Below are 21,014 nucleotides of genomic sequence, written 5' to 3'. Positions count from 1 at the left end.
GCAGATCTTGTACAAATTTTCCACGCTATCCTCTCCTTCAGGTGGATGGGACTCTGCCGAATAAGTCTGAAGCTTTAACTATTCTAGGTGTAACTTTTGACTCGCATCGTACTTTTGAGAAACAAATAATAAAAGTTTCAGCGAATATAAAGTTAGGTATTGTTTGTAAGACCTCATATATTTATAACTGATGAAATCACTGCAACATGTTTTAGGTCATTTGTCCTTCCTTTACCAGAATACTGTTCTCCGGTGTGAAGTTTTTACCAGAGATTTATCTCTTTTAGATAGATGGTTCGTGGTGATAGGTTTCCTTTCTCTAATATTAGCATTTATGACTGGGACCATCTTGTTTGTCACTTTTTCATAAGATGCAATTAACAGAGATCATTCACATTCACAGTTGATTCCTGAACCCCTTTTCTTGCTTTATTCCTCACACCGTAAGACTGTGGAACAGCCTCCTTGAGGATGTCACGCAGTTGGAACTTAAGAAATTGAAGCGAAGATGCAGTGCATTACTACCTTAATACAATTCAACTTTTATGTTAATTATTTACTTACATTTTTATTTATTTATTTATTTATTTGTTAATTTATCTGTTTTTCTAATAACTAATCTCCTCTTTCTGTATTTCCGTTTACCTTCTGTTACTTCTTTCGAATGAATGCAATATTCTTTGGAAGCTTGAATTTCAAGTCAGTGGCCCCTGTGGGCTTGTTCCATATAAATAGGGCTCATCTACTTAATAATAATAATAATAATAATAATAATAATAATAATAATAATAATAATAATAATAATAATAAATTGTGTGTACCACTCTCTAAGACCGGCTTGGTTAAAATATGTTGAAAAGAATGTGCATTTAAATTGAACAAGAAAGATTACTAAAAAATTATGGTATGGCTTTGGGAAATCCTCTGTTTACAGTTTTAAGCATTTTGTACATAGAATTATTTTAAAACAGAATAGTGAACAAAATCATCTCACGTAATGTAATATAATATTTATATGTTGACGACATAATGTGCATTTGGTCAGAGAACGAAACATTCTTTGGTAACTTAGGTAACTTGGTGCCATTGATAAAGTTCACTTTGGAAAATTATTGGAGGCCACCCCTTTTGGATTGTGTAATATACAAAAGTGATACTGGGTTGTAATTTAGTGTGTACAGAAAATCTATCGGCATCCTTGCTGATGTACATTTTTATCCTGGCATAGGTAATAATTTAAAGAAATAAGTTTTCCCATCCTGTTTTTAAGATCATTGCACATATGTAGCCTTGAATATATTGACAAATAAATATGTATGATTAGGAATGCATGCACGAAATTAAAATGGCCCTGGTCTGTATTAGACAAGGCACTGTTCTGCGTTTGGCAACGTATTCTTTATCACCAGTCAGCATATATATATGTGTGTGTGTGTGCGCGCGCGCGCGCTCACTTACATTCATATGTGTATGCTTACCATTTGAATGGGTGAGTGAGCTATTCGTTGTTACGTATAAAGGTAAAAGTAATAATTGAATACCACGGACATTTTTGGCGTTCATAGATCCATCTTTGTTAAGTAGAACGTCGTGAGGCTCCTCGTCTTCCCTGGCTTGAAAGCTTGTCAATAGGGTGTGTGTGTGATGGAGAAGAAGGAAGGGGAGGGAGAGAAGAGTATTGGGCGGGGAGGAGGCGAGGAGAACTGCCGGGGTGAGAGGCGGGGTGATGAGAAGAGATGGATTTTCATTAATTGGCATACTCTCTTGAGCTGGACACCATCCAGATGTTTCATGCTTTCTGTATTTGTTTGATTTCAGTGTTTTCCTCGTCTTATTAGACGCATATCTTGGTCCGAGTCGTAGTGACGTGTATACACGACTTCTTTTGTTTCAGTTTTTAAATTTTTTTTATTTGTTTATGATTTTCATTTGCACAATTAAACCGGAGTTCAGGTCAGGAATTCGCTTAGCTTGACTGAAGGAATTTTATGAAACATTATTTCGAAATCTTGACTTGTATGCAATGACTCATTGGACGAGGAGAGCCGATATGGGCACGTTCCCAGAGTCCAGTGTGCATCTTTTGCATCAAGCAGTGGTTCAGGTACGTGGTTGTTATCGGCCTGTTAACCAGACTTTAGTCTCTCTCCCCCTCTTGGGGGAAGGGTGGGTTAGTGTCATCAGTGCACTCATGCGGTGTACTGTAAGTATTACTAAAGGATGTTATTTTAAGGATCTATTTACCTTGCTGTCCAACTTTCTCTCTTCCTTGTCTGAAGCGCAGAATAGCTGAAAGTACCTCAGTCTGAATTTCGGGACTCATTAATTCTCTCTCTCTCTCTCTCTCTCTCTCTCTCTCTCTCTCTCTCTCTCTCTCTCTCTCTCCAAAGCATGACGTGAGGTTCGTATCTATAGGAAAGCGGTAGTGCTAAAGATGTCTGTTTTTGATGAAATTGTGTATTAGAATATGTATTTATTTGCCATATTTGTGTAAACATATTGTAAAAGCTGAAGTACCTAGATGTTAGTAGCTGTTCATTCTTTAACATTTCATACGTATTTTTATTTCATTATTGGAATTATATTCCTTGATCTCTATGAAATAACTGAACTTTGATAAGGGTTGTATCCCGAATGTTGCAATTTTTTCACGTACGAATATTCGTCACTTTGTTTTCGACTCTCTTTCTTTATCTAATTATTTGTACGTATCACTGAAGTAGAACTGCAGTACGAGGGGACAGCACGTCTCTTCTGAGCGGCAAAGACAATCCAGGCATCTTTCAAGAGGTTAAACTCAGTGCAAACACATCCCGATCCATATTGCTGAGGGCTCCTACGTAAACATTTCTCATGTAAATTTTGCTAGGATTAGTATCGTGTCGTTGCTAGGTTATAAGATATTGAAGTAACAAAGCAACAAACGAAAAAAGTGCTCTTGAATTTATGATTTGAACTTGAAGATTTCCAGTAGTAGGTTTTTTCAATGAATTTATCTTTTACAGTACTTTAAAGCTTTCTGGAAACCTGTTGGGCCTTTGGAGAAATGTTGATGCTGAAAGGATAAAACACGATTTAAAATCTGAGACATTCAAATGGCATTATATGTGATGTATTTCTTGGCTTCTAAAATAGTTGATCCAGTGAGTATAATTTTTTTTTTTAAAGTTTTCAGTTTTGACATAAATATTCTCTTCTGTAATTTGATACAGTTTTGGGGGCTCAATTAAGTGTTAATTTTAGCGATGACTATAGAGTGTGTGTCAATGTGAAACTTTGTTTTAACAGCCTAATACTGAAAAGGTAACGAAAAGGCAGTTAACAGAGTATATACATATATATATATATATATATATATATATATATATATATATATATATATATATATATATATATATATATATATATATATATATATAATTATGCATGTGTCTTACATAAATAAATCACATACACTTTCATCGTCATTGTAAACTTTGTTACCTTGATCGTTACGTAAACTCTACCTTATCGTAGTATGATAGGTTCATGGGTACACTAAGAATCACTGTTTTTATCATGGGCAACGTGACTCAGCATTCATTGTCTTTTTAATTAGTTGCCAGATTTCTGATAACATCTATTGTCTTATTTAATTCTTATAAAATTTATTGTCTTTTTTAATTGCAAAAGCTTCTGGTAACATTTTATTCTTATGTAGTTGGCCAAGCTTTCTGGTAGCAATTATTGTCTTATTTAGTTGCTCGAGCATTTTTCATTTCATTTATTGTCTTATTTAACCTCCCAAGCTTTCTGATAACATTTAGGGCTGATTCACACCTGACACTCACGCTCACGCCCAAGTCACGGTCAAGCTCTCACTCAGCTCATTTTACTGGTGTGTTCACATATGCCGCTCAAGCTCTCCTGAGCTCAGTTTGTTTTGTGTTGGCATTGGTGAACCATGTGTGATTTTTCGGCTCTAGAATTAGCGGGTATAGCCATAGCGCTGGATGAGGAAGAGGGAGAGAGAAAAAGCAGGAGATTTTGGGTGCATCCTATGCTAGTGAAGAGTGAAGGAGAATATAACACTTTATATCCCCATCTTATAGATGACGAAGAAAAATTCTTTAATTATTTCCGCATGCCAAAAGGGACATTCGAGTATATTTTGTCCAAAATTGGATCAGATATAATGAAGGAAGACACCTATTTCAGAGAATCGATATCTTCAAGAGAAAGTTTGGCTGTATGTTTAAAGTAAAAAAAACCACAAAATTAATTAATGAATTTATTATCAAATATAATTATATTCGCAAATGCTATGCAAATATTCTGTCCACCTCTGGACTCAGTATAGGGCTAAATAAAAAACGAACCTTCCTGTTTGAACTGAAAATAGAAGTTTGCTTAAAAAGCAAAAAAGTTCCATATACTGTAAAAAAGAAATTACCCTACCAAAAAAAAAAAAAAAGTCCACAAATTCAAAAAAAGTCTACATTTCATTATAATTTTCTTACTCTCGCTCAAGTTTGAGCACGTTCAAAATATCTTTGGCTTTGATCGTGAGCTTGACTGTGACCGTGACTGGAGTTGAGCGAAAATGATTGACTGGATGGTTTGAATACTCTGCTTGTTTATCATTAAAGAATATTTGAGCGCGATCAATTGCGTGCACGTGAGCGTGAGCGTGAGTGTCAGGTGTGAATCAGCCCTTACTGTCCTATTGAGTTGCCCAAGCTTTCTGCAAACAATTGTTGTTTTAATTAGTTTCCAAAGCTTCATGAACATGAAGGGGGGGAACATATTAAGGGTGGAACATGAAGGGAAAACTTATTAAGGGTGGAACATGAAGGGGGACTTATTAAGTGTGGAACATGAAGGGGGAACTTATTAAGTGTGGAACATGAAGGGGGAAATTATTAACTGTGGAACATGAAGGGGAAACTTATTAAGGGTGGAACATAAAGGGGGACATATTAAGTGTGGAACATGAAGTGGAACTTATTAAGGATTGAACATGAAGGGGGGACTTTTTAATGGTGGAACATGAAGGGAAAGCTTAATAAGGATGGAGCATGAAGGGGGAACTTATTAAGGGTGGAACATAAAGGGGGAAATTATTAAGGGTGGAACATGAAGAGGAAACTTATTAAGGGTGGAACATGAATGGGGAACTTTTTAATGATGGAACATGTAGGGGAAATTATTACGTGTGGAAGATGAAGAAGGAACTTATTATGGGTGGAATATGAATAGGGAATTTATTAATGGTGGAACATTAATAGGGAACTTATTAAGTGTGGAACATGAAGGGAGAGTTTTTAAGGATGGAACATGATGGGGAATTTATCAAGTGTGGAACACGAATGGACAACTTTTTAAGGATGGAACATGAAGGGGAACTTATTAAGTATGGAACATGAAGGGGGAACTTTTTAAGGATGGAACTTGAAGGGGAACTTATTAAGTGTGGAACATAAAGGGGGAACTTTTTAAGGATGGAACATGAAGGGGAACTTATTAAGGATGGAAAATGAAGGGGGAACTTTTTAAGGATGGAACATAAAGGGGAACTTATTAAGGATAGAATATGAAGGGGAAACATTTTAATGATGGAACATGAAGGGGGATCTTTTTAAGGATTGATCATGAAGGGGAACTTATTAAGAGTGGAGCATGAAGAGAACTTAAGGATAGAACATGAAGGGGTAACATTTTAACTATGGAACATGAAGGGGGAACTTTTTAAGGATGGAACATGAAAGGGAACTTATTAGGCATGGAGCATGAAGGGGGAACTTTTTAAGGATGGAACATAAAGAGAAACTTATTACGGATAGTACATGAAGGGGAACTTAAGTGTGGAACATGAAGGAAGAACTTAAGGATGGTACATTAAGGGGAACTTAAGTGTGGAAGATGAAGAGGGAACTTTTTAAGGATGGGACATGAAGGGGAACTTATTAAGGGTGGAATATGAATTGGGAATTTATTAAAGGTGGAATTTTCATAGGGAACTTATTAAGTGTGGAACATGAAGGGGGAACCTATTAAGGATAGAACATGAATAGGAACTTATTAAGTGTGAAACATGAAGGGAGAAGTTTTTAACGATGGAACATGAAGGGGAACTTGTTAAAGATGGAACATGAATGGGGAACTTATTAAGTGTGGAACATGAATGGAAAACTTTTTGAGGATGGAACATAAAGGGGGGAACTTTTTAAGGATGTAATATGAAGGGGGAACTTTTCAAGGATGGAACATGAAGGGGAACTTATTAAGTGTGGAACATGAAGGGGGAACTTCTTAAGGATGGAACATGAATGGGGAACTTTAGTGTGAAATGTGAATGGGGAACTTATTAAGTGTGGAACATGAACAGGGAACTTTTTAATTATGGAACATGAAGGGGAACTTAATAAGGAAGGAACATGAAGGGGAACTTATTAATCGTGGAACATGAATGGGGACCTCATTAAGGATGGAACATGAACGTGGAAATTTTTAAGAATGAAACATGAAGGGGGAACTTATTAAGGATGGAGCATGAATGGGGAACTTTTTAAGGATGGAACATGAAGGGGGAACTTATTAAGTGTGGAACATGATCGGGGAACTTTTTAAGGATGAAACATGAAGGGGAACTTATTAAGGATCGAACATGAATGGGGAACTTTTTAAGGATGGAACATGAAGGGGAACTTCTTAATTGTGGAACATGAATAGGGAAATTTTAAAGGATGGAACATGAAGGGGAACTTATTAAGTGTGGAACATGAAGGGGAACTTTTTAAGGATGGAACTTGAAGGGGAACTTATTAAGGGTGGAACATAATGTGGAACCTTTTAAGGATGGAACATGTAGGGGAACTTATTAAGCATGTTACATGAAGGGAGAACTTCAGGATGGAACATGAAGGGGAAGATATTAAGTGTGGAACATGAACGGGGAACTTTCTAAGGATGGAACGTGTTGGGGAACTTATTAAGTGTGGAATATGAAGGGAAAAATTAAGGATGGAACATGAAGGAGAACTTATTAAGTGTGGAACTTTTTAAGGATGGAACATGAAGGGAAACATATTAAGTGTGGAACATAAAGGGGGAACTTTATAAGGATGGGACTTGAAGGGGAACTTATTAAGGGTGGAACATAACAGGGAACTTTTTAACAGTGGAACATGTAGGGGAATTTATTAAGCGTGGAGCATGAAGGGAGAACTCAAGGATGGAACATGAAGATAGAACTTAAGGATGGACCATGAAGGGGAACTTATTAAGTATGGAACATGAAGGGGAACTTTTTAAGGATGACATGAAGGGGAACTTATTAAGTGTGGAACATGAAGGGGGAACCTTTTAAGGATGGAACAAGAATGCAAACTTACTAAGGATGGAACAGAAGGGGGAACTTTTTAAGGATGGAACATAAAGGGGAACTTATTAAGGATGAAACATAAACGGGATTAAGGATGGAACATGAATGGGAACTTATTAAGGATGGAATGTGAATAGGAAACTTTTTAATGATGGAACATGAAGGGGAACTTTATAAAGTTGGAACATGAAGGTGGAACTTATTAAGGATGGAACATGAAGGGAAACTTATTAGTATGGAACATGAAGGGAGAACCTAAGGTTGAAACATGAAGGGGAACTTATTAAGTGTGGAACATGCTGGGGAACTTTTTAAGGATGGGACATGAAGGGGAACTCATTAAGAGTGGAACATGAATAGGGAACTTTTTTATGATGGAACATGAAAGGGGAACTTATTAAATGTGGAACATGAAGGGGGAACTATTTAAGGATAGAACATGAATGGGGAACTTATTAAGTATGGAACATGAAGGGGGATCTTTTTAAGGATGGAACATGAAGGGGAACTTATTAAGTATGGAACATGAAGGGGGAACTTTAAGAATGGAACGTGAAGAGGAACTTATTAAGGATGGAACATGAAGGGGGAACTTTTAAGATGGAACTTGAAGGGGAACTTATTAAGGGTGGAACATAATGTGGAACCTTTTAAGGATGGAACATGTAGGGGAACTTATTAAGCATGATACATGAAGGGAGAACTTAAGGATGGTACATGCAGGGGAACTTATTAAGTGTGGAACATGAAGGGGAGAGTTTTTAAGGATGGGGCATGAAAGGGAACTTATTAAGTGTGTAACATGAAGGAGGAACTTTTTAACGATGGAACATGAATATGGAACTTACTAAGTGTGGAACATGAAAGGGGAACTTTTTAGGGATGGAACATGAAGGGGAACTTAGTACAGATGGAACATGAAGGGAAACTTATTAAGGATGGAACATGAAGGGGAACTTATTAAGGATGGAACATGAAGGGGGAACTTTTTAAGGATAGAGCATGAAGGGGAACTTTTTAAGGATGGAACATGAAAGGGAAGTTATTAAGTGTGGAACATGAAGTGAGAACTTAAGGTTGGAACATAAAGGGGAACTTATTAAGTGTGGAACATGAAGGGGGAACTTTTTAAGGATGGAACATGAATGGGAACTTATTAAGGATGGAATATGAAGGGTAACTTTTTAAGGATGGAACATTAAGGGGAACCTAAGTGTGGAACTTGAAGGGAGAACTTAAGGTTGGAACATGAAGGGGAGCTTATTAAGTGTGGAACTTGAAGGGGAAACTTTTTAAGTATGGAACATGAATGGGAACTTATTAAGGATGGAACATGAAGGGGGAACTTTTTAAGGTTGGAACATGAAGGGGGAACTTTTTAAGGATGGGACATGAAGGGGAACTTATTAAGTGTGAAGCATGATGGGAGAACTTAAGGATGGAGAATGAAGGGGAAGTTATTAAGTGTGGAACATGAAGGGGGGAACCTTTCAAGGATGGGATATGAAGGGGAACTTCCTAAGGATGGAACATGAAGGGGAACTTATTAAGGATGGAGAATGAAGGAAACTTATTAAGGATGGAACATGAAGGGAAACTATTTAAGGATGGAACATGAATAGAAACTTATTAAGGATGGAGCATGAAGGGGAAACTTTTTAAGGGTGGGACATGAAGGGGAACTTATTAAGTGTGGTGCATGATGGGAGAACTTAAGGATGGAGCATGAAGGGGAAGTTATTAAGTGTGGAACATGAAGGGGGGAACCTTTTAAGGAAGGGACATGAAGGGGAACTTATTAATTGTGTAACATGAAGGGGAACTTATTAAGTGTGGAACATGAAGGGGAACTTTTAACAATGGAACATGAAGGGGAACTTATTAAGGATGGAACATGAAGGGGAACTTATTAAGGATGGAACATGAAGGGAACTTTTTAAGGATGGAACATGAAGGGGGATCTTTTTAAGGATGGAACTTGATGGGGGAACTTTTTAAGGATGGAACATGAAGGGGAACTTATTAAGGATGGAACATAACGGGGAACTTATTAAGGATGGAACATGAAGGGGAACTTATTAAGGGCGGAACATAAAGGGGAACTTTTTAAGGATGGAACATGAAGGGGATCTTGTTAAGGATGGAACATGAAGGTGGATCTTTTTAAGAATGGAACTTGATGGGGGAACTTTTTAAGGATGGAACATGAAGGGGAACTTATTAATTGTGGAACATGAAGGGGGAACTCTTTAAGGATGGGACATGAAGGGGAACTTATTAAGTGTGGAACATGAAGGGGGAACTTTTTTAGGATGGAACATGAAAGGGGAACTTATTAAGTGTGAAACATGAACTGGGAACTTTCTGAGGATGGAAAATGAATGGGGAACTTAATAAGTATGGAACATGAATGGGGAACTTTTTAAGGATGGAGCATGAAGGGGAACTTATTAAGTATGGAACATGAAGGGGGAACTTTTTACGGATGGAATGTGAAGGGTAACTTATTAAGTGTGGAACGTGAAGCGAGAACTTAAGGATGGTACATGAAGGGGGAACTTATTAAGTGTGGAACATGAAGGGGGAACTTTCTGAGGGTGGGACATGAATGGGAACTTATTAAGTGAGGAACATGAAGGGGAACTTACTAGGTGTGGAACATGAATGGAGAACGTATTAAGGGTGGAACATGAATAGGGAACTTATTAAGAGTGGAACATGAAGGGAACTTATTAAGTGTGGAACATGAAGGGGGAACTTTTTAAGGATGGAACATGTAGGGGAACTTATTAAGTGTGGAACATGAAGGGAGAACTTAATAATGGAACATGAAGGAGAGTTTATTAAGTGTGGAACATGAAGGGAGAACTTTTTAAGGATGGGACATGAAGGGGAACTTATTAAGCATGGAACATGAAGGGGCAACGTATTAAGGGTGGAACATGAATATTGAACTTATTAAGTGTGGAACATGAATAGGGAACTTTATTAAGTGTGGAACATGAATAGGGAACTTTTTAAGTATGGAACATGAATGGGGAACTTATTAAGGGTGGATCATGGAGGGGGAACTTATTAAGGGTGGAACATGAATGGGGAACTTATTAAGGGTGGATCATGGAGGGGGAACTTATTAAGGGTGGAACATGAAAGGGGAACTTATTAAGGGTGGAATATGAAGGGAGACCATTAAGGGTGGAACTAGAATGGGGAACTTATTAAGGGTGGAACATGAAAGGGGAACTTATATAGGGTGGAATATGAAGAGAGACCATTAAGGGTGGAACTTGAATGGGAACTTATTAAGGGTGGAACATGAAGGCTGTGGGTATAGTTATGGTATGGGTATGGGTATGTAATGGATATGGGTATGGATACAGATATTGTTATGGGTATGGGTAGGTACAGATATGGGAACTAGCAAATGCGAGCGATAGGAAGCATCTGCTAGCAAGATTTCCTGGTAGTAGTGAGGGCTGTAAGCAAAATGATGGGGACAGAGGGGACTGAAGCATCAAACTTGTGTAGATGTTGTTAATTCCGGTAGCAACAATTTTTGATATGTTCCACAAAATCCATCTCAGCTGATGCTCTCACGTGACATGTATAAAAATGATGACGTGACAAATGTAAAAACTCAACAAAAAGTTTGTTCGGCTTGCTAATGGTTAATCTTTATAGATCATTTTGTCTTATTTTGACAAATTAAAGACACAGAAATCCGAACAGGCTATCTACAAAGAATTTGTATGAAAGAAGAGAGAATGAAGAACATATTAATAAGTGAGCATAGTGTATGATGGAATGAAAATGACAGTTTATCTATGGAGATTATGGTTGACTTATTCAGATACATTTTCCTATCTTAAAATGTCTCTCTGCCAGCAGGTAATGCTAAATTTATTTTTTTTTATGCAAACCTAAGTATATGTGTAATTAAACAAAAATGCATATGTTATCTTTCACCATAATTGTTGTGCAGTTTTGAACTAAATTATTGTCCTGTTATCAGATCAGGATGCCGAAAACAATATAAGAGTGGTATCAGCACATGAAAACTGTAATGACTGTAAATTCAAAACACCACCACCGTAAATTTAGGATAGCATAGTATTATTAGGTGGTATAATAGACGCCATCACTTTCAAACAAGTATGATACAAAGGATTAAAGGCTTAATGTTCTGTCACTGCGCAGCTGCTTTGCTGCAAAACGTTTGATTTTACCAGGTCAAATGTTTATATAAAAATGACATCTAATTCTTCATGCAGTTACACTTGCAAAGGTCTGTACATCTTCACTGGGCTTTTTTGCAAGAATATCTTCCAGTACAGCCAGCAGCAGCTTTGCAGCTACACTTGACAAGTTCACTACATACTTCTGAAGTAGTTGGTAAAGTTGTCCACTGTGGAATCCAACAATAAGTGGTTGCATCCATTTGCCAGCCCCATCTTTCTGGAGTTGGTGTTTGCTGCTGACACTGATCGCTTGTTGTCCAGATTCCAGCTTGGTAGACACAATGCTTTGTGTGTTGCAGGAGGGCACCTTGTGTGGGAGGGATAGTGTCCATGGTTTTGTTTTGTTGGCGAAACATTTCACTGCGAGCCTCATTTACAGTCCCAAGTCCACTTGTCTTCTGGTACATGAGTACGGTGAAGCGCTCCAGAAGTTTGAAGTTCTCATCAGTGATGTCCACTTCTTTGAAGAGGTGACTGGCGATGTCATTGAAGGCCTTGGTCACATCAGGGAAAGGTTTCCAAGTCTCCCGGGCACGCCCTTTTCCCTTTCCAAGAAAGACTGATATTGTATCGCAGCATGTGAAGCTTTGGAAAACTGGCATGGCAGTTGACATTTCTTTGCCAAGAATTATGGCCAGAGCGTTGATATGAATGTAGGAAAAGCTCCTTCCTGTGCCAAACCCAACCCAAATGTTTAGCGTCGGGCATGTGTCTTGCAAGTGGTAAAACTTGCCAGTCAATATGATAATAACATCGTTGTTCACGGTGCGAACAAAGCAAGTCTTTGATTCTTATTGTAATGCATCTTGCACATGGAAGAGTATTCTGGTATCGGCCTCTTCATGGTTGTGGGCAGGTATGACGTTGTCACTTCCTCCGATGGCAACATTTTCTCTTTGTGTCACCACCACTGTTTTGCCAGGAGGAAATTCATTGCTTTCGATATTCTTGGTCAGAAATACAAAGAATTCCTCCTTGTTTTCTGCACCACGCAGGAAGTCCTGCCACTGTCCTGGGATTTTGTTCTTGCCAGACACTTACCTTCTCATGCCTTTTCCTCTCTTTTCTCTAGCAGAACCTTTGATAGTGTTTTTGAGATACCTGTCCCAAACAGTGTCAACCCTGTCTGCAGTGTGAAGCTGATGCTGCACATGAGGCAAGAACATGTTGGCAGCATAGTCCTCAAATGCCTTCATGCCACTAACAGGAACAAGGTGCACCACAGCTGCGCCGTCAAGCACCTTCACATCAAAAGTATCGGTAGATCTTTCTCACATGTTTTCTCAAAGATGAGAGTAGCTCAGGAGGAGCGTCAAGGACTATCATTTCTGAATGTTGCTCATCCTCATTGAGTTGTTCTAAGGCTTCTGCCAGCTCAGTTGTGTCATATGGCTGAACATCGTCCAGTAGGTGTGGAGCAGATGCCTGTACTGTCTTTGTTAAACATATAAGCAGATTAGATTTTTTTCCGAGATGAAGTTTTCCTCTGTCAGACAAATAAGGGGGGAATGGGTGGTTTTCATGGCTGAAAAATGAAGCCATAACAGAATGTCGCTGCAAATCCAAAATTATAAATCTTAGTTTGTTTTAGTCCAGTAGCTTATTGGATGACTCATTTCAAGTAATGAATCTCTTCGAAGAGCTTTTTTTCATTTGATTAATGTTGGTTGTAAAAGACACAACCAATAATTTGTCCCGCTGTCGCCAGGCCTTGTGATTTAAATCGTCTATTTCTCAGAAGCTATTGCTGTGCTACCTTGGAACATATCAAAATCTGCAAGTATAAAGTATGTAGACCACCTAAAAAAAATATGGTACTTTTGTCCAATCTGTCCCCATTTCATCAAAAAATGGGTCGTACAACCCTCACTATAGGTGGTAACGGAAGGTAAAAGGATTTATGATATAAATATTGCGCTCGCGCACGCCCACAGATGCTGTCGAAATTGGCTAATTGGTTCCTCAGGTGCTGGGAATCTCTTGCGCTGCGAGTATTGCCAGTCACCAAAATTGAGATTTACCCTACACAGTGAGCCCCTTATGAGTGTATGCATATTTATGATAGAAGAGGAGTGTGTCCCACACCATAATCGGGAAGGCTCTTGAAAAGCTGACCTTTCGAACATCTCGATATTGCCATAAATAGAGCCATATACAAATCTATTTCAGTAGCACTGGGTACTCTGATTATCTGCTATGCCATATGCTTGTTTGTTCAAGTAGCCACTTAACATTTTGGTAAGATTACCGTGAGGCAGTGTGATTTGTGACAGTATATAGGAAAATAAAATATATTTACATTTAAACTGTTTTTATCATATGCAAAACAACTCTTCCTCCCAATTTACCAAAAAAGTTATATGTTATTCCTCAGAGATTTAGCTGTAATTCACAAAGTATTATAGGTAAATTATAGAAAATTTTTTAAAATTTGAACAATTTGTCAAGGATTATATACATATAAAGAAGTATTTCATATGAATAACAATTTGTCAAGGATTATATACATATAAAGAAGTATTTCATATGAATAATAACTGTATTATTCGGTCAAAATGGAATGCTACCTCAAAATCCGTCATTTCCATCTTCACTAAACAAAATCAAATAACACACCAATTATCGGTCAAGTCAACTGTGATATGATGTATAATGTTATATATTTGTATCGTGGCACATAATAACAAGAAACAAATAAAAAATAAGATGCACACAAATATACATATATAATATATATATATATATATATATATATATATATATATATATATATATATATATATATAGTGTTTTATATATCTTATTATATATTACACTGTAGTATTACAGGAAAAGACATTTTTATGGGCCTTCTTATTTTATATTATATATATATTATAGAAAAAGACATTCATATATATATATATATATATATATATATATATATATATATATATATATATATATATATATATATATATATATTAGTTTGCATGACAACAAATAGTACATCAATTATTAAATATCTGTGGTTGGAGAAACTAAGCATTATCATCATCCATGTCCATATGCTTACGCACACACATGCTAATGTACCCACGGCATGAACAAGCTACATCACATTCCATTTGCTTATGACTACAAGGGCAGTGCTTCACGCACATCCGTTTGCAGTTGCAAAATAGTGTGCTTTGCATTGATGATGGTAGTGAATCTTTTGTCATCACTACAGGATGTACTGCACCACTCGGTGGGTGGGTCTGCATGGATTTTACCCAAACACATGTTTGGAAGATGGTCCTTAAAACATGTTGGCGAAAGGCATCATCTGTAGGTGATAATAATTGTATGTTCTTCTTCTTAGCATATAGGTGATGTCTAAGTGCATTGAGATTGCTAAATTCCTGTGGATGGTAGGCAGCAATAGTAGCTGACTTTGTCACTGTAATTATTTGGTCAATTAAAGAAGTACTGATGTTATCGTTTTCCAACTGGGAGCAGATTCTTGCTAGGTCAGCGTTATGAATATATGTCGCAGCATAGAAAGTTTTCTTGCTTTTACCATAAAAGAAGCTGTACTGTAGTATCACACCCACTTAGGGCATGTACTAAGGGAAGCATCTTTGCCTCGTCAGCATCTATGACCTCAATGATCTGATGAATAGGGATGAAATAGTCTTTTGTTTGCATGTATAACTCCTCCAGGCCTCTTGCTGCTAAGTAATCATATACATATACACTTACCACCGCAATGTCAGTGTCAGATGCCTTAATTACAACTCTTGAACATCCCACATGGATACAGGTTGCTATAGACATGAATAAACGGGTGTCAGCTTCTTCTTGTGTGGATGATACCAACTTCACGATGCCATCATCCTTGTCCTTTTCTTTAAGACTTGTATTTCTGTTTCACACTATTCTAACCTCTTGCCTATTTTCAAACCCACCAATCAAGACTACAGTTACACCATCTGGAATGATATGGGCCAGATTTGACCGCTGTTCATACAAAAATTGTAACGAATGAGCTTTACTTTTGTCACTTGCGAGAATGCTATCCCGATTTCTTATGACATGGCTACTACTGATACTATACTCCATTTGTGAATGTCCTTGTCTATCCCAACATCCACTGGCATCTTTCAAACTGATTCCACTTTCCATGTTCCCATCATACCTCTCTGCTACCATGTGTATTTCACTATAACTTGTTCCTTCCTCACAACAGCACTAAGGATACGGCAGGCATGTGTATCGCCTTGCTCATTGTTGAATGGGTTATATGAGCGTACCAGTGCCATAGCATCCACGACAATGCCAGACTTGCTCTTCCATTCTGCTATATCTGGAGGCCACTCAGTCAGTCTGCACTTTTTTTTCAACATTCCTAAAAGTGATGATTTATTCCCTGTTCTTAGTACAATCCTGTCACATGATGAGTTCATAGAGGCAGCAGATGGAGGGTAGTTGTGCAATTCATGGTTCAAAACTTCCTTCAGTTCCATAGAGTGACCATCTCTTTCTAGTTCCATCACCATTCGTTTCAAGTACACTGTCTCATTTACAAGTTCATTTACCTTCCTCTTTTGCGTTATTGGCTTGTTGCACGGTGTTATAGCTTTGAATTTGTGAAGATTAAATTTCTTTACTTTACCATTACTCATAAACTCAGCTAATGCCTTTTTTCCATGTTTTTTTAACTCGAGTAAATCATTACTGATTTGTTCTGTTGCCACACTGCCATCAGCTATGGAGACAAGATGCTTTTTGCCATATACAAATGGGTTAATAATCTGGCCACTCTCAATGGCTGATATAATGTGATCATGTGAGTTACATTGTCTTTTCTTTGTTGCACTGCTGCCTTCATAATGAAACTCATCTTGGGTATGCATATGTGCCATCACCCTAATTGAAGTTCATATTGCAGCTGAAAATGGTAGAGTCTTAAACCACCTGGATTTGTGCATTCTTGTTCATTGTTATTCCCTTTAATCCTGCTTGACCAGACCTACCATTTGCATCACAATTCTGTAAACATTCCAGTGCCATATCTGTCCAGATTGCATTAAATTCTCCAGAAGATCGCTTCACAGTAAAGTATCCACGTTCAAATGCCTCATTAATTTCAGGAGCCTCAGTTTGAAGATTGCTCATTTCATGTAGATAACACATTACTGCTTTAATATATTTGGTATGATCAGCAGCTGCTATATGCTCAGCTATTTCTACAGTTGTTGATAAGTGCTCCTGCCATTCACCACTCCTCTCTGCATGAATGTATGACAGTAGGATTTCTATCATATGTTAGTAGTTACACCAAAACTGGTAGGTCTTGCTGTACTTTTTACAAGATTCAAACTGGTCTATAAAAATTTGAAAATGTGGTAGAAGTTTTTGAAGTTTGTGCACTGTTTGCATTATGGGAGTACCCTCTTTTAGTTCCCTTCCCAGTGAGGACATTAATTCAGACATTTCTACCATTACATCCATGCTGATTCCTTCTTCAAGCGCCCAGTGTTCAAATGCATCAAACCTAAGGGCTTCCAGCGCCTCATACACAAGCATGTGGGCGTTAGTTGCTTGATAGTAACCATTACTAGAGAGGACTTTTTCTGCTGTGCCATCTTTCAGTACATTGCTGAAGACAAACAGTTCTTTCAAACCTGAACCATACATAAGCTTTTCAATTGCTCGTAGATAGTTTGTTAAAAAATGGAAGCCCCCTAGCCTGAGAATCAGGTTTTCATATTCATCTGGTGCATTTTTGCGGAGTGCGTAAGTAATCTCGTAAATGCATTCATCTTGGGTAAATAGCAGTATGTGTCATCCCCAACTTTTTGCTGTAACCTATTAGCAAGTAGGTCTAATATGGTCACAGCGTTAAAAAGTTATGAATAAGAATACTCACCATCAGATGAAGCAACAAAATCTGTGCTTGTCACTCGTAAACAGTTGGCAGGAAATTTTAGTTATGAGAGAAAACTGTATTATTTAAAGGCATACTATACTATTTATAGTGCTTTATGTAAGTTGGTGCTACATGAATATTTTTGAGGTTGGGCCAAGTTTTATGGAAATATCAAACTTTACCCATAGCTTAGAATAAATTTTTTTTTATATAATTTCCAGTAAATTTAGCAAATTTGGGTAAATTTTCCTTATCTTAGCTATGATATTTTATGAATTGTAGTTTAATTATTTAACCATGATGTAGGGATTTTTCGGTAAGTTTTCCCAAAGTCATCATTTGTTTCATTTAAAAAATGGTCCAAAGGCCTATAGGTGTAATTGTTTGGTATATCATTTCCATCTTTATTGTGTCAAGGTCATTTTACCAGAATATTACGTGAATGTATAAACAAACAATCATATGGCATAACATTTGATGAAAGTGGCCAACGCGAATAAGATAGATTAATCTAGAGAGCTATTTATGGCAATATTTAGATGTTCGAAAGGCCAGATTTTTAAGAGCCGTCCCGATTATGGTGTGCTATACATTGATCTGTCTTATAAATGCATCAAAACGTAAGAGGCTCACCGTGTAGGGTAAATCCCTTGTTTTAACAGATGGAGGCTTTTGTCTCCTAGACTAATATGTATTTCACTGGTCAGTAGAAATGAAATGTATTACTATTATCTACTTCAATCAGATTTGAACTGAATTTAACAAAGAAAGATTAATCTTCCATATGCGGTAGCCGAAATTTTTTTGTGCTTGGGCAACCTGTTTTATTGACTCGAGGATATGAATGACATATAACCGTGAAACTTTCTATTTACATCCATGTTGCATAATAAAGTTAGACTATTCAGAAGTGTCTCATTGCTGTACACAAATGGACAAGGTCAGCTATGCATTTAGAAATTAATGTCTGTGGACTTGAAAAGAGACTGGAAATCAAATTCAGCGTGCATTGTCCTCTTTTTCACCAGATGGAAGTTCATAGCGTTTCTCGGAAAGAAAATGTACTTCCTACTGCTCATTCTTCTGCTGCGCCACAGCTCCCTGTTTTGGCGTGACCTTCGAAGCTGCGCTTCCAGGAATTTTGACGCTCTTCTCACACGAGTTGAATTGTTTCATTGTTCCACGAATTTCCATCGGTGGAAGCACTGAGCCCGATTGTCATCCTCCAGCGTTTTCTTTTCTTGGAATTGGTCATTCTGCGATTCATCGTAGCACCCGTCGTATTTTCGTCATGTTTTTAACTTCCTTCTGTGTGTTTTTGTGTTTTGCCTCTCTTACACTTTACTCAACTGCCGCGTTTGTCACTGAATTAGAATACTTATTGAACATTAGATTCCACGGCTAACGGAACTTTTATATGATTAAGTTAGAATTTCTCTCTCTCTCTCTCTCTCTCTTCTCTCTCTCTCTCTCTCTCTCTCTCTCGTTGATCCTGTTATCCCCTAAGTAGTCCCTGATGAGTCTGAAAATTCAGTTCTAATTACGGTGGCGGAGTGTTAAGTGAATTTCAAAGCCGTTGAAGTCAAGCTCTTTGGAAGCGTTTGAAAGGGTTGGTCTTTATTGGCTGCACCAAGTATTTGGATTGGCTTTACGTCACCCGCCCTGACCCAAGGATTTTTTGTTTTTTGTTTTGTGACAAACTAAGGTGTCTAACATTCTTTGCCTTTGTGTCCGTTCTTCCTACGTCATTTCTCCAAGCATTTATTAATTTGTTATTGGTGGGGGCCGGGGCGGGGGTGGGGATGCGTATTTAAGGCATTATTCTTGTCATTTGATGTTCGAGAAGAAATTGATCGCAGTGGCTGCGTTTAGTGTGGATGTTTGTGAGAGTATGGCTCAGTGTTCCCGAAACGTGGGAATGTGGCCATCGGTGTGGAAGTTGTGATGCACAAGATGATCATGTGCAGAAATGGCGTCTGCATTTTACGGTCTGCCACACCAAGTGTGGAAAATTTTTCCACACTCTTTTTAGGGGTTTATTGTGGTCAGATATATTCTTATATTACGTAATTCATTTACCTATATTCTCGGTCATTTGCATATTTTTATATATATGTGTGTGTGTTTATATAATAATGACTGAATAAAGAGCCATCAAAGAATGGTTGTTGATGCCGAATCATGAAGCAGCAGAAGTCGATCGAGCGATGTCTTGATTGACACGCCGAGTGCAGACTACAACAGAGTGACAGCAGCTTTAGATTTCCATCTAATTAAGGTAACTTAAATATGTTTAAACTTGTTTTAATAAATGTAAAAAGTGATTGTGTTTAACTTGATAAGGGAAGTTTACGGGAAATGATCTTTAGACTGTGAAGGAAGGCATATATCATTTGATATACGTTACATTTTACCGATGGTTGAATGAATTTAAAATTTAGGCGAGCTTGGAAGCCATGGTGTGGAAATGTGGCAACACTGGTATGGCTGTTAGAGAGCCGTGTCCAGTGTGAAATTTGAAGTCGCTGGATACCTCGTTTCTTAAAGTTTCTTAGGTTTCATACATGAAAGTTAGTCTCTCTCCCTTAATTTCTGCACACTAGTAGCAGTGGAGTATTCCAGGTTGAACTCAGGATGGCTATGAGGGGTCGCAATGAAAGTGATTAAAGCCTATGTTCTGATCAAGGTGACGTAACAAAAAAGAAAGGTATAGAAAAGAATTTATAAGAATTACCATCTTGTTTGGTTAGAGGTGACATTCATTAATGGCAGAGTAGGTCATTAATGACGAGGGTATTTGTTGTTTAGCTTTTTACTGCTAATGTATTTCGTTCATTTAGTTCTTTATTGTATAGTATGCATTAACTGTCTACGAATCTTTTTACGGGACTTGACATTATATTCCTTTATATTCATATTGATTATATTTATTTTTATCATTGGTAGCTTTTTCCTCGATCTAAAATGCATAAAGTCTTCGGGTTTTCATGAAGACAAGCTAGACATAGTGCAGAAATGGAGTAGTTTTTAAAATAATGAAAAGAGCATAATCATAGATTACACATAATTGCCTTATAATTGAATGATGCATTATAATGAATTGATTTATTGACTGATTCAGCGTTCTTTTGGAATCGTGACGAGGTTTTATAATAGCATACGTACTGTATGTAGCCGAAGCTTTGCAAGATGTGAGAGCATCCGTCCAGAAAAAGGTTGCTTTTGGTAGGAAGAAACTATTCACAGAAATGTATTATTGTTAGGTGTAAACTTGGTCTCATGTGTGTTGTCCTGATTGTGGTTATAAGTGCTGATACAAGTTAGTTAATATTAATTGCTATTTTTTTATATTCTGTGGTATTGATGAAATCTTTGTCCCATGTTAGTCTTAGTCTTTCTTCTGTAGTAATGAACCCGTAGGGGGTTAGTGCCGTCAGTGCACCTCATGCGATGCACTGTAGGCATTACTTAAGGTTCTTTGCAGCGTGCCTTCGGCCCCTAGCTGCAACCCCTTTCGTTC

At 37.5% G+C, this 21,014-nt stretch overlaps 1 long non-coding RNA gene across 4 annotated transcripts in view; it reads left to right on the top strand.

Annotated features, from left to right (window-relative positions):
* The window catches only part of LOC136842585 (uncharacterized), a 624,527-nt gene that overhangs the window by 124,868 nt on the left and 478,645 nt on the right, over positions 1–21,014 (top strand). For 2 of the 4 annotated variants that reach the window (XR_010854271.1, XR_010854274.1), the window contains exon 2: positions 3,006–3,143. The exons of the other annotated variants lie outside the window; for them this stretch is intronic. This is a non-coding gene — a long non-coding RNA (uncharacterized lncRNA). The remainder of the gene's footprint in view (positions 1–3,005; positions 3,144–21,014) is intronic. 4 annotated transcript variants of the gene reach the window in all.

Source organism: Macrobrachium rosenbergii, chromosome 10, assembly GCF_040412425.1.
Source record: "Macrobrachium rosenbergii isolate ZJJX-2024 chromosome 10, ASM4041242v1, whole genome shotgun sequence".
Taxonomy (NCBI): domain Eukaryota; kingdom Metazoa; phylum Arthropoda; class Malacostraca; order Decapoda; family Palaemonidae; genus Macrobrachium; species Macrobrachium rosenbergii.
The sequence above is the reverse complement of the archived record's forward strand: the minus strand, read 5'-3'. Positions and strand labels throughout refer to the sequence as shown.